The following is a 15,152-nucleotide window of genomic DNA, read 5'->3' on the forward strand; positions in this document are numbered from 1 at the left end:
AATGTCATAGAGTCACATAGTACGCCTTCAAAGGCATTAGATGCAATACTAAATATGCTACCACTACATTTGTTTGTTCAATTAGAAGCTGAGAAAACCGCTCTAAGGTTGAGAAGAACCAGAGATCTATTTTCTGGAGACCTTATGGGTCATCTCAGTGTTCTGAAAGATTTTAAAATCAATTCTTTAATTAATCAGGCAGTATAACTTTGAACGATTATTCAATGTAACATTTCCAAGTCGCACTGAGTGGGAATCAGGGGGGCCTAATATTCGGCCAGGCTCAGTGGTTTTTTTTACAGATGGCTCAAAAATAAATGACAGGGTTGGAGCTGGTGTCACTGACCCTGGAATTAACATATCTATATCTATGAGTAAATGGCCAACTGTATTTCAAGCAGAAATACAGGCAATAATTGAATGTACTTCAATTTGTTTACGACATAACTATAAGCATGCAAATATATGTATCTTCACGGACAGCCAGGCCACTCTTGAAGCGTTGAAATCTTTCACATGCACTTCAAAATTAGTTTGGGAATGCATTCAATCACTACACGAGGTGGCTAAAAATAGCACTGTTAATCTATTCTGGGTACCTGGGCACTGGGATTCAAGGAAACGAAAAGGCGGATTTGTTAGCAAGACTTGGATCTTCAAAACCTTTTCTAGGTCCAGAACCATTTTGTGGGGCCTCAGAATGTACCCTCAAACCGGAACTGAAAAACTGGGAAAAGAATATGATTGAAGAAGTTTGGAAAAACACGGTAATAGCACGACAATCTAAAAGATTTAATTCTCCAAACAAAAACATTACTCGAAACCTTCTGAGTTTTGTCTAAAAAAGATCTGAATAGTTTTTGTGGTTTAGTAACAGGTCACTGCTCAAGCAAATACTGGAAGATGACACTTGTCGATTATGTAGAAGTTGCAAGGAAGATTCGGAGCATTTATTGTGTAACTGTGATGCACTTTTCCATAAGAGGTGCATATATTTTGATAAGAGTGTAATACAACCATCAGACGTATGGGTGACTTCTCCTAGCAAGGTTATACATTTTATTCGATCTGTAATACCTTACTGGGATAATGCCTACATTCAGCAAGTGGAATCACTTAACTCATAGTGATATGACACACTGGCATATGATATATATATATATTAAATAGGGGCCCGCCACAATAGATCAACAATTGGTCGCAGTGGAAATGTACCCAACAGGAAAAAAAAAAATATCGGCGAATATGCGGATGCTCCCAATAAAATTTAGGGATCTGCAGTTCCACGTACCGAGCTTCCAATGGCGAGTACCTTCTTGTCACGGTGGTTGCACAGTAGTCCAGATTTGAAAATACCCGGCAAAAATTACCAAACCATTGTAGTCTTTAGTCTGAATGAATGTATTGGAGATTCTTCGAAAGCAATCCGAACAAGATAGCTTTTTCATACAATTTGAATGCTAAATATCATCATGGTGCAAATGGTTTGGCAGCTGGCTTTTTCACCAATATGTACTACAAATCACCGAAAACTGTCTATAACTGCTGTTAAACTGTCTTCTATTTTCTAGCACTTTTAATCTTGTTTGAAATACAAATTAGATTGGCGTCCATCCGGTCATGAAACAAATGCAACTGCATTTTGTATTTCATTTTACTCCGCTCACATGTCATCTACTTCCGTTCTTCTGCCTAATGGCCATGAAACATATTTCGAGCACATCAACCTGTTCTGGTAGACATATCTTGGGCCCACACTCGTCCTTTGGCCGTCGGCTCTTTACACCTTCCTCGTTGCTACACTCTCATTGACACAACCCAGTCTGGAGCTTCTCCTCTTAAACCCCAACAATAAACAACTGCTTTGACATTAATGTGTCATTGAAAAATAATTACTGCCATCCTCTCTGTCTGTCTCATTTCCCCCGTTTTGCACCCATTCGAAAAAGGAGCGTGGGGCAGATCATCACCGATGTCCATGGTGCGTCGTCCAGCTTAGGTCCATACCTTCTTACATTATTGATACGCTACCCTCACTCAGTGCAATGCTGCAAGCTGGAAAAGCGCGCCGGCGCGTTCAACCACTTCATGCATCATTTGCTGCTGCTGCCCCAAGTTGATCCGGAGGCGCACAAATTGCAAAAACTTGAGTCGTACGGTCGCATTTAATCACCAACGCAACGAAATGCGGCTGCCGTCATCGTCGTCGTCGCTAGCAGGAAACCAACAGAGCAGATGCTCTCCCACCAGCCAGTCAGCCAGCCAGCCAGCGCCACCGCATATCACTAATATCAGTCGCCACCATCCCAGTCCCAGACCTTCACCCCCTCGTAGATGATACCCTTAGTCGCGAGGAGTTCACGAAGAAGACAGGATGACCATCACCGATCAGCTCCACCTCCACCCACCAAACTCGAGGCCAAGCAGGGGGCGATGCATGGCGTGGAGTGGACTGGACACCTTGCCGACATATCCGTATCACTTGCTGAGGCCTGCCGATAATTCTACCAATTGCTGCTGCCGCTGCTCTGCTACCCTCAACATGGCAAGGTGAAGCGTGGACGCAAGACAAGTTTCGTCTCTACAGCAAGCTGCTGTTATCCCTCGTCAGAGCAGCACATTCCCCTCCTACCGCGTTTCGTGTGTGTGATAAGAAGGAAACTTATATAGCTGATTATTATGAAGCTGCTGCTCGAAATGGACAAAATTAGCATATCACCTGGCTGACTGGCCATGGGTGTATGGTTTGTCTTGCGCGTTGCTGCTGTCATTAGAGATGCACGCGTTTGTGTGGGTTCAGGGCGGCATGTTTTGGAAACGGGAAATGCCAAGCCAACCCTTACTGCCGGACCCGCTAGTAACCTATACGATCAGTGATCTTAACAAGTGCAGTTAAAATTATCATTTAGTAAACATTCACAGGTCAGACTCGTCTAACCGGGGGCTCAATTACGCGGGGGCTCGATAATCCGTGACTCTATTATCCGACGAAAAAGGCTGAATTATCTGGATAGGGTATGAGCACCCTTCTTCAACCTATTATCAGGTATCAGAAGGCCGGCTCCAGAGGCATGTTATCCTCCATTTGGGACATTTGTGCCATCGCCATAATAATAGCCAATTTTATCATCTACCTGAGGGAAAAGGAAGGAAAAAAGGATAAAGATGGGGATAAGGACAGGTAGGGAAATAAGAAAAAATGCCCTGGAAGAGAGTACTAACGCATCAGCGTACCATAATGGGTTCAAACAGTGCCCTGAAAAGAGCATAAAGCGAAAGAGAGCCTATAGCTCTTTACCACAGCGGGTCAAGAACAACAGAATATCCTGAAGATTCAGGTTTCTGAAGTCTCACTTAATAAGTGTTTACCGAATACTCGGAAACGCAGTTGCGCAAAAACTGGACAGTTACATATCAAATGATACGAAGTTCCATAATCGGATTCACAGCTATCACATGCAAATGAATCAGCTTGCTGAATATTCGCCATGTGATAGCTGAGTCAGTCAATGCTTTGACCAGCATGCTGCAATTCTACTTAAACAGATTTGTAAGATACTTCGCCACCCTTGAAGATGGCTCAGTACAATACAATTTGGTTTGACGACATGACTCAAAACTATTCCATCATTGTCTGTGTTGAGTGGCAGCCCAGGTGAAGCTTTACCAACACTTCGATATCGGAATAGCTGGCTCAGGGCCAGTGAAGTTATGTGATGCTCCAGTGCGAGCTAACTCATCAGCCAATTCATTTCCAGCGAGGGAAGAATACCCATACAGGTACCCATACAAGGTGAACAGCGTTTGCTGAATTCAGCTCCCCGATTTGGGTTCGACAAGCGGTAACTAACTTCGACCAAGAGTTGGCCGAAGCAATTGCTTTAATAGCAGCCTGGCTATCTGAACAAAAGTATATTACTTTGCCCATCACGTGCTGCTGAAGTGTCGATTGCACTCCGCACAAAAGAACAAAGATTTCGGCCTGAAAAACGGTGCAGTGTCTACCAAGTGAGTAAGACTGATGATACAGCCTTAGCTCACGAGAATAAACGCCAGCACCTGCTCGACCTCCGAAAAGGGAGCCATCAGTATAACATACGATGCCGTCTGAAATACTCCTTTCCAGATATCCAGATGTCCACTCTTCCCGGGAAGGGAATTTCGGGGAAAATGTCCTATATGGAAAATTACAAGCAATTGTAAGATCACTTGGAGCAAGGACAATTTTGTCCCAATTCACCAAAAGTGGAAACAACGAGGTGTGTGTTGATGTGCAGTTCACAGGAGTTTCCTCTAGTAGACCGAGTACCCGTAACCGGTAGGTGCAAGAAAGTGCTTCTTGTTTGAGATGAATGTGCAGTGGAGCAACGTCAAAGAGAACTTCGAGCGCTGTTGTGGGAGTTGAAGAGAACGCTCCAGGCATCGCCATTAAGCACATCCTTTGGAGATGGTCTAACTTTGATTGGACCGTTCTCATGTCGCCCTTTTGCCATCACACAAGACATCCATAAGCCAATATTGGCCGAACAACAGTTATTTAGATCCATTTGATATACTTGGGTTTTAGACCCCAAGTTGTACCAAAGGTTCGCCGGTATTGTCCGAAGGCCATACAAGCTTTTTTGATTCTGAACTCAATGTGAGGTGTCCAGGAAAGCTTGGAATCAAGAATGACTCCAAAGTACTTTACCTGTTCAGTCACATCGATTTCAGAATCAAAGAGACGCAAAGGTCGAACGCCATTACGGTTTCGCCTTTCCGTAAAAAGAACAATAAATGTTTACTCGGATTAACCGAAAGGCCATATTGGCGACACCAACCCTCAACTACCTGAAGGGCGCTTTGCATCAGGCCGAAAATGGTGGTGATACACATACCAACTAACAATGCTAGGTAGTCGTCGGCAAAACCATAAGTAGGAAAACCGCTATTATTGAGTTGCCTCAATAGTGTATCTGCTACGAGATTTCACAAAAGCGGTGACAAGGTGACATCCACGAACACTCAATTTCCTAATCCCTGCTAGACGCAATGTCGAGAAGAGATATCGGTTTTTGAGCATTTGATGAATCGAATTGGAAATCATTGGAGATATACCATGACTCCGTGCAGCTTCCAATATGGCATCGAAAGGCACATTGTCAAAGACATCCTCGATATCTAAGAAAACGCCCAAACAAGATTGCTTTTGAGCGAATGCTTTCTCGATATCGTAAACAACCTTGTGTAAAAGAGTCACAGTGGACTTACCAGATTGGTAGGCATGTTGGTTGACATGAAGAGGCACGTTGGCCAGATGAACATCACGGATGTGATGATCCACAATGCTTTTTAAGCATTTCAGAAGAAAAGAGGTCAAACTAATAGGTCTGAAACTCTTTGCTTCTTCATACGATGCACGACCCACTTTCGGAATAAACTTCACAGTAATATCCCGCCAAGATTTGGGAATATACCCTGTAGCAAAACTGCAAATAAGTATTTTTTTTTTTCAAAACATGTTTCAAATACTCAAATCTCCTCTGAAGCAAAATAGGATAAATCCCATCTGCCCCAGGGGATTTGAAAGGAGCAAAGCTATTAAGCGCCCACTCAATCGATTCTATAGTTACAATACTCCGAGCCGAGGCCAGGAAAATCATAACTACAAGAAAAGACATCAGGTTCATCCGAAGATGTAATATCCACACATCCAGGGAAGTGTATGCAGAATAAGCATTCCAGAACTTCCTCATCAGAGGAAATCAGATCTCCATTTGGCAAACGAAGTTCGTTCACTCGGAAATCCTTAGATTTCGCAAGGATTTTATTAAACCGACTGACTTCACTCAAACTGGAAACATTTGTACAAAGGTTTTTCCAGCCGGATCGTTCAGCAGACCGGAGAGCTTTCCTGTAGGCCTTGCAAGCCGACCTGAAAGCCTCCAATTCAGCCGAACGTCGTCTGTTCCAACTGTTTCTACATTGTTTCCTGAGTTTCGCCAGATCAGAGTTCCACCAAGGGGTTCCTCTTGTGATCTTCACAGACCGTAGAGGGCATGCTTCTTCAAAAGCTTCAATGATGAAGGTCGTTGTAGTATCAACGGCATCATCTAAATCACTTGGAGTGTCAATGGATGGTGAGTATCCATGAAATTTGGCCGCATCCAAATCAGTAAAAAGATCCCAGTTTGTTGACCGGAGATTCCTGAAACGCAATGTTTCAATGTTGAACATTTAAATGTTCGAAAAAGAGGTAGCGATAGTCAGATAAAGATTCTTCATCTGACACATGCCAATTGGTCAGCTCGTGACTAATTCTACTAGAGCAAAGCGTAATGTCTAACACATCCTCTCTAGCAGATACCATGAAGGTTGGGCGGTTGTCTGTGTTAAGTAATGCAAGATCTGTACTACTTAAGTACTCCATCAAACTTGAGCCTCTCAAGTTAATGTCTGAGCTGCCCGAGATGATATGGTGAGCATTAGCATCACTACCAACAATTAGCGGCAGGCCTTTTGAAGTACAGTATGCGATGACTTGTTTGAAATCATCCGTAGGGGATGATTCATCATGCGATAAATAAACCGAATAATAGACGTATTTCCTGTTGAGGTTTCCACCAGATATAGGGGATAGACAAAATGATCGGGACAGGCAAATTTTTCACTTTTCATAAAATGTTCAACTAACTGTAACTTTTTGAAAAGTGCATCGAATATTCTCTAATTTTTACTGTAAGTTCATCAACTAGTTGTGTCAGTGGTCAAAAGATCGGGCTATTCTCCACGAATTTATAAAGATATAAAAAAGGTAAAATTATCCAATAGCAAACTTTGAGCTGTTATATCTCCGTATTCAATGAACTGAATACAATCAAATTTTGAACATCAATGGCTTATATAACGAGCTATGAAAAGCCTTTGATGTAACTTAAATTTTTTAACACGAAAAAATATTATAACGGTCAAGGGCGTAGCCAGGAGGGGGAGCAGGGGGGGGGGGGCGTGGCCCCCCCTGACCGAGCAACTATATTCTAGAAGGAATTCCTTTCAAAATTCTTGGAGGAATCCCTTCGCAAATTCCTGGAAGAATTCCTTCGGAAATTCTTGAAGGAATTCCTTCGGAAATTTCTGAAGGAATTCATTCGGAAATTCCTGAAGGAATTCGTTCGGAAATTCCTGAAGGAATTCCTTCGGAAATTCCTTGGGGAGTTGCCTCGAAAAATCTTGGATGAATACCTCCGGAAATTTCTGGAGGAATTCTTTCAGAAATCTATAGAGAAATTCCTGAGAAAATCCTTGGATGAATTCCTTAAGACATTCCTGGTAAAAAATAATTCTAAACTTCTTAGAGGAATGCTTTTTATGATTCCTGGAGGAATTCCTTCGGAAATTGCTGGAATAATTTCTTCGGAAATTACTGGAAGAATTCCTTCAGGAATTCCTGGAGGTATTCCTTCGGAAGTTCCTGGAGAATTTTTTTCGGAAAGTCTTTTTGGATTTTATTTTTGGAAATTCCAAGAGGAATTCCCTCGAAAATTCATGGAGGAATTCCTTTACAAATTCCGTTAGGAATTCCTTCAAAAATTCCTGGAGGAATTCTTTCGGAAATTCCGGGAGGAATTCCTTCGGAAATTGCTGGACGAATTCGTTTGAAGATTCATGGAGGAAATTCCTGCAGGAATTCTTTCGGAAATTCTTAGGGGAATTTCTTCGGAAATTCCTGGAGAAATCCCTCCGGAATCTGTTGGATGCATTCCTTCTGAAAGTCGTGGAGCAATTATTTCGGAAATTCCTGGAGGAATTCCTTCGGAAATTCTTGGAAGAATTTCTTTAAAAATTCCCGGAGGAATTCCATTGGAAATTCCTGGAGGATTTCCTTTGGAAATTCCTTCGGAAATTCCTGGAGAAACTCTTTTGGAAAATCCCGAAGGATTTTTATTTGGAAATTCCAGGAAGAATTCCTTCAGAAATTCCAGGAGAAATTCTATCGGAAATTCCTTTGGAAATTTCCAAAGGAAATTCTCCATGAATTTCCGATGTAATTTTACCAGGAATTTTCCTTCAGGATTTTCCGAATGAATTCCTCCATGTATTTCCGAAAGAATCCCTCCAGGAATTTCCGTGGCAATTCCTCCAGGAATTTCCGAGGGAAATCCTCCAGGAACTTCCGGAGAAATTCCTCCAGGAAATTTCGGAAAAATTCCTCCACAAATTTCTGGAGGAATTACTCTAGGAATTTCCGGAGGAATTCCTCCAGGAATTTCTGAAGGAATTCTTCCAGGAATTTTCAAGGGAATTCCTCTTGGAATTTTCAAAGGATTTCCTACTGGAATTTCCGAAAGAATTCCTTCATGAATGTCCGAAGAAATCCCTCCTTGAATTTTCGAAGGAATTCCTCCTTGAATTGCCGAACAAATTCCTCCATGAATTGCCGAACAAATTCCTCCAGGAATTTTGCCTAGGAATTTCTAAAGGATTTTCCGAAGGAATGCCCTCATGAATTTCCGAAGAAATTCCTCGAGGAATTTCCAGAGGAATTCCTCCAAGAATTTCCGAAGAAATTCTTCTAGGAATTTTCAAAGGAATTCCTCTTGGAATTTTTAAAGGATGTCCTCCTGGAATTTCCGAAGGAATTCCTTTATGAATGTCCGAAGGAATTCCTCCATGAATTTCCGAATGAATTCCTCCAGGAATTTTGCGAAGGAATTTCTAAAGAATTTTCCGAAGGAATTTCCAAAGGAATTCCTCCAGAAATTTTCCGACGGAATCCCTCCACGAATTTCCGAAGAAATTCCTCGAATAATTTCCGGAGGAATTCCTCCAGGAAATACCGAAGGAATTCCTCCATGAATTTCCGAAGGAATTCCTCCAGGAATTTTGCGAAGGAAATCCTAAAGCATTTTCCGAAGGAGTTCCTTCATGAATTTCCGAAAGAATTGCTCCAGAAATTTTCCGAAAGAATTCATTCACGAATTTCTGAAGAAATTCCTCCACGAATTTTCAATGGAATTCTACCAGGAATTTCCTGGGAAATTCCTCCATGAATTTCCGGATGAATTTCTTCAGAAACTTCCAGAGAAAATCCTCCAGGAATTTCCGAAAGAGATCCTCCAGGAATTTTCAAATAAATTCCTTCTGCAATTTTCGAAGGAATTCCTCCTGGAATTTCCAAAGGAATTCCTTCATAAATTTCCGAAAGAATTCCTTCAGGAATTTCCGAAGGAAATCTTCCAGCAATTTCCGAAGGAATTTCTCCTGGAATTTCCGAGGGAATTCCTGCAGTAATTTCCGGTGGAATTCCTCCAGGGATTTTCAAAGGAATTTCACCCGGAATTTTCAAAGGATTTCCTGCCGGAATTTCCGAAGGAATTCTTTCATGAATGTCCGAAGGAATTCCAACAGGAATTTTCGAAAGAATTTCTCCAGGAATACCTTCACGAATTTCCGAAGGAGTTCCTCCATAAATTTCAGAAGGAATTCCTCCAGGACTTTTGCGAAGGAATCGCTCAATGATTTTCTGAAGGAATTCCTCCATGAATTTCCGAAGGCATTCCTCCAGAAATTTCAGGAAGGAATTTTTCCAGGTATTTCCGAAGGAACTACTCCAGGAATTTCCGAAGAAATTCCTCCAGGAATTCCCGAAGGAAATCCTCCACGAATTCTCGAAGGAATTGCTCCAAGAATTTCCGAGGGAATTTCTCCAGGATTTTCCCGAAGAATTCCTCCATGAGTTTCCGGAGGAGTTTGTCCAGGAATTTCCGTAGGAATTCCTCCAGGAATTTCCAAAGAAATCTCTCCCGGAATTTCCAAAGAAATTTCTTATGGATTTGCCTTGAAATACCTCCAAAAATTTCCGAATGAATTCCTCCAAAAACTTTTGACGGTTGTCCTCAAAAAAATCCTTAGGATTTTGTCACATAATCCCCAAACGTGTTTCTGAAGGAATATTTGAAGAAGTTTCTCAAGTTTTCGTAGGAGTTCCACAATACATTTTTGAAGGAATTTCTTGAGGAATTTCCGAAGAAACTTCTCAAGGATCTTTCGCTGGAATTCCTTGAGGAATTACGTAAAGATTTATAAAAAACCGAAAAATCAACCAATATCAAACAATTTCTCACGAAATTTCCGAAGGTGGTGTCTTATGGAATCATAAGACATTTCAGACATATGTCAAAAAAATTTCCAAACGAACTCCTTTAACAATTTCCGAATTTTCCTTATCAAGGCATTTTTTAAGGAATTCTTCAAAGAATTTCCGAATGAGTTCCTCCAAGAAATAAAAAATCACAAAAAGCATTTCTTCAGGAATTTCCGAAATATTTTTTCAAGGAAGTTTTGAAAGATTTTTAAAGAAATTCCTTATGGAATTTCAGAAGGGGTATCCCATGAGACTTTTAGTGGATTTTTTTTTCTATATTTTCGAAAGAATTGTTTCAGGAATTTGGGAAGGAATTCTCACAGAAATTTCTGGATGAATTCCTCCAAGAATTCTTGAAGGTATTCCTCAAGGAATTTTCGGAAGAATTCCTCACGAAAACTCCGAAGGAGTTCCTCAAGGAATATTCTAAATCTATTTCAAAGAAATTCCTCAAGGAATTCCGGAAGAATCTTCTAAAGGAAATCGTAGAAGAACTCTCGAAGGAATGTCTTATGGAATTTCTCAAGGAGCTTTAGAAATGAAGGAATTCCTCAAGAAATTTCTGGAGAATTTGTCAAGGAATTTCCGGTGGAATTCCTCAAGGATTTTCGAAATAAATTCCTGAAATTATTTTTTAATTGATTCCTTTAAAAATTTCTGAATGCATTTCTCTAGCAACTTCCAAAGATATTCCTCCAGGAATTTCCGAAGGAATTCCTTTAGAAATTTTCAAAGATTTTTTTCCGGTAATTCCGAACGAATTCATAAAAATCCTTTAATGAATTTTAATGAAATTTCTCCAAAAATTTCTTAGGGTATTCCTCAAGGAAAGGAATCTTAGTTTGATTGAAGTTTTTGAAAGAATTCCCGGAGAAATTCTTAAAGTATTTTCTGGAGCTTCTCATACGGATTTCTGGTGGAATTAAGAATGATATTTGTAAAGAATTACTGGGGAAATTCTCAAAAGAATGCATGCTGAATTTCTTATTAAATTTCTGGAGGAATTATTGAAGAAATCTCTGAAGGTATTCCCAACGGAATTACTGCAAGTTTTCCGAAGGTAATTTCTGCTGGAATATCTACATTCAAATAACCTGGAAAACATATTAAAGAAATTTCTGGAGAAACTGCTGGATAAATTCAAATTCATGATGGCATTTGTTAAGAAATTTCTGAAGCAATATCTTGAGGAATTCCTCAGACTTAACTTTTTTTTTAAACGATGAAGTATTTGAACTCCTTGTTACTGCAAAGTGGTTTTCAGTGTAAGGGTGCTCGCACCCCCCCCCCCCCCCTGGCCGAAAAGCTGGCTACGCCCTTGATAACGGTTAGATTATTTTCTAATAAAACACCCACTTATCCAACACTTCAACATCGTTTCAAAATTCAAAATGCAAATTATAGTTCTTTTAATTTCCCTCTAAATGACTTATATATAAATGTGTTTTGAAGGAACGTAACAACATAGCCACCAATAAATTGAGAAAGTAACGGGATGCATATTAAAAATAGATCAATAACCAAAAAAAAATGTGAAATAAATGAAATCGCTATAACTTTTTCACTTGTTAAAAATTTCAAGGTAAGTTAAACGTTTTCTAGAGTTTACTATATAAGTCATGAATGGTCAAAATTTCATTGTAATCAATTCATTGAATCTGGAGATATATCAGCTATCGACTAATTATACCTTTTTCTAGAAACTTTATAACTTCGTGCAGAAAAGCCCGATCTTTCTCAAATTTTGTACACTGATACACAACTAGTTGATCAACTTACAGTAAAAATTTGAGAATATTTGATGCTCTTTTCGAAAAGTTACAACCAGTTGAACATTTTTAGAAAAGTGATTATTTTGCCTGTCCCGATCATTTTGTCTATCTCCTGTACACTGCCCATAACTGCCCATAATCGCATAGTTGACGTAAGCGCCACTGTAGTTTTCAGCAAACTTTTGAAATTTTAACAATGATTAATGAAAAGTTTATGTTTTTTCACGTTGATATCTAGCTAGTGATTAGATCTTGTGCTCTATTGAATAAAACTGGCCACAATTATGCACATTTCATAGATATTAGCTTGTGAGTGCTGACATTGTCAATGGTGGTTACGTCAACTATACGATTATGGGCAGTGCATCAATTGTGATAATACATACATCTCTGGTGGTTAGTTCAGAGATGAGTGTAGCAATTATTGCGTTGTTGACAAGCACACAGGCTCGAGGCATGACACGCGAGTTTGCCATTTCATGTTTACTGAAAGTAGCAAGCACCGGATTCACAAGGTTTCCTAGATAGAAATCCCCCTTACGAAAGTAAGGTTCTTGGACCAAGGCCACTTGGGCTATACCATTTTGCATAAATCTGCAAAGAATGATCGTTGCTGTTCTTTTATGCTGAAGATTGATCTGAGCTATCCTAACCGTAGCCACTACCCAAACTAGGCAAGATTAAACTCTTCGCAACAACAGCACAACAAAGAACAGCAACAAAAAAACCAGATCGGTATCGATTGGAAAACGCCAAAGGCGAGGATACACAGAATACACTGTGTAAATCGCATAATGCGAAACCATATAGGTGAAAATTTAAACTAATTAACAACATCTTCATAATCCCGCCCTTATTTAGCCTCAAGTGAGACTAAAGAAGGGCAGCCGACTGTCTCGGAGAAACACAAGATCCAATGCACCATTGCTCCGGTTAGCGCAGTAGGGGCAACATACTGTGGAGGGCGCCCTGATACTCCACAGGCTCCGTTTGTGGTTAGGTTTTTATTAGACCCCCTAGCCATTCATTCCTAGGCACGGTAAGCATGAAGCCGCATCACACCATGAATTAGGGGTCACCTGTTGGTGGACTCTTAACACCGGAACAGGCGGTCTGTAGTGTTATTCTTAGCCAATTGAGACAATCGCTACCGACACTACACAGCCACAGACAAACAGACGTAACACTCTTCAAAACGGCTTGGCACATGCATTTAACGATCAATTCAAATTTCATTTGATTTGCGCGATCGTCCCACCACATGCGCTAGTGTTCGATCGCTTTGACGTTTGCCAATGTACACGTTGCTGAATGATGCAAACGAAAATTACAGGCAATTTGTGCAGTAGTGTGTGTGTCAGCAAAACGTCATATCGAAATCCATCATGGCCGACAGTGTCGCACGCGGTTCTTGCAACAGGTGGCAGTGTGCTCATGAAAATGACACCGGACAAAAGTTCCTGATGAATTTTCTCTAAGAGTTACGTCTGTTTGTCTGTGACACAGCTATCTAGGCTGATCGAGAAAAGAAGTTAATATTGATGATCAACTTCATACGGGCCCGAACAGCCGTTATGACATTTCGACACTGATTTGATTTTTCATTTGGACCTAACTGACATTTTCGAGTTCTCTTCATCGATCCTCTCTTTGTGTTATCACAGAATGTGTATTAAGTTTTCCAAAGATTTTTTGATTGAAATGCGAAGAAGACGGCTACATGTTGCTATAGAAACAAGAAGAATAATGATTTTGTTTGTTTTGATCTAGTTATTAGCGAAAGAGAGAGAGTCGTCGAAGAGAAATCGATCAAATCAGTTAGGCCCTTATGAAAAATCATTGTCGATTAATTTTTCGAACTGTTTGAGTTTGGCTGGGCCTGTGATGTTTGTGTGGAAAAATGTCAAATGTACAGCCCGTAACCGTTTTTCCAGTACATTTCTCATCCCTGCCCCGGGGTGCATATTACCCCAGGTTATATGTGTATTAGAGTGGGTCATCGTTTATATGGAAAAATGAAAAATGCAATGGTATCCCATCAGATCAAAGCTTTTTTTATCCCATTTCAGGACCCAAATAAGTGTGCAAAATTTGGGCACGATCGGTTATACCCACGTTTTGCGCATCGCGTTTGAAGTTTGTATGGAGTTTTACATGGGAAATCACACTTTTTTGCATTTCTCTCATAACAAGCTCAAATTTTTCTAAAACCATGTAACCGATAAAAGGAAAACATAGCCTAGGGTGTCCTGAAAAACTTTGTCGAAGACCGCGAAGTGATCTGATGCTTATGAAAAAAGTTATAGCGTTGGCATTGCATGGCGAAACAGCATGATTTTGTTGCTATTGTTATTCCTTTACATGTTAAAACATAAACACATGCATGCGGTTCGTTATTTTCACAAGCATCGGATCGCTTTGCGGTCTTCAACAAAGTTTTTCAGAACATCCTAGGCTATCATTTTACAGCATCGATTGAAAAGTTTCAGACAAACTTTTTCAACTTATGACAAAAATGCAAAAAGTATGTTTTCCCATACAAAATCCCATACAAATTTCAATTGCAATGCGCAAAGTGTAGACGCAACCGATCGTGCTCAAATTATGCACAGATACTCAGGACCCGAAACGGAACCAAAAAAGCTTTGATCTGAGAAAACGGTTCCGATGACCCACGCTAATGTGTATGTGTGTGATACAAATTTATTAAACAACTAAACAGTTTCATCACATGCATATCAACATCCAACATCGACTTTTCATTTCAATCAACGACCCGTGCACTGTCCTCCCTTATCCTCTCCTTTTCACATTTGCAAGCCTATGAAATTACAATAAAAAGATAAAATTTATAACTGTCAAATGGTAATTAATTGATTCGCTTCACTTTTTTCATCCGTCCGCACAAAACTGGAGCGATAAGTACGACAATCGTCTGTGACCAGTGCATAGACAGACATCATCCTCCGCACCACGACCGAACCAGTATCATAGCGAATAAATGATACATTCACTCGGTGTGTCGCCATCAACCTGCAGACACGCACTCCACCTTCTTCTTGAAGCTGAACTACCAGATATCCCGCGCGATCTCATGGACCACGCTGCCTACATCCCGTCTGCAGTTGGCACGTCTAGCATCATCAGTGGGAAACTTGGAATTAGATGCACTGTTTTTCCAGTCAATTTCCGCTGCAACACTGTCTGACGCTCTCCGCACGCAGTGACCAGATGTGGCGAGAGAACCGTTCGAGCGA

The 15,152-nt window shown here is 40.5% G+C and overlaps 1 protein-coding gene across 1 annotated transcript in view; it reads left to right on the forward strand.

Moving 5' to 3' along the window:
• LOC109398642 (selenoprotein H) overlaps positions 1-15,152 on the forward strand; it is a 199,827-nt gene that overhangs the window by 34,289 nt on the left and 150,386 nt on the right. The window lies entirely within an intron of this gene.

Source organism: Aedes albopictus, chromosome 2, assembly GCF_035046485.1.
Source record: "Aedes albopictus strain Foshan chromosome 2, AalbF5, whole genome shotgun sequence".
Taxonomy (NCBI): domain Eukaryota; kingdom Metazoa; phylum Arthropoda; class Insecta; order Diptera; family Culicidae; genus Aedes; species Aedes albopictus.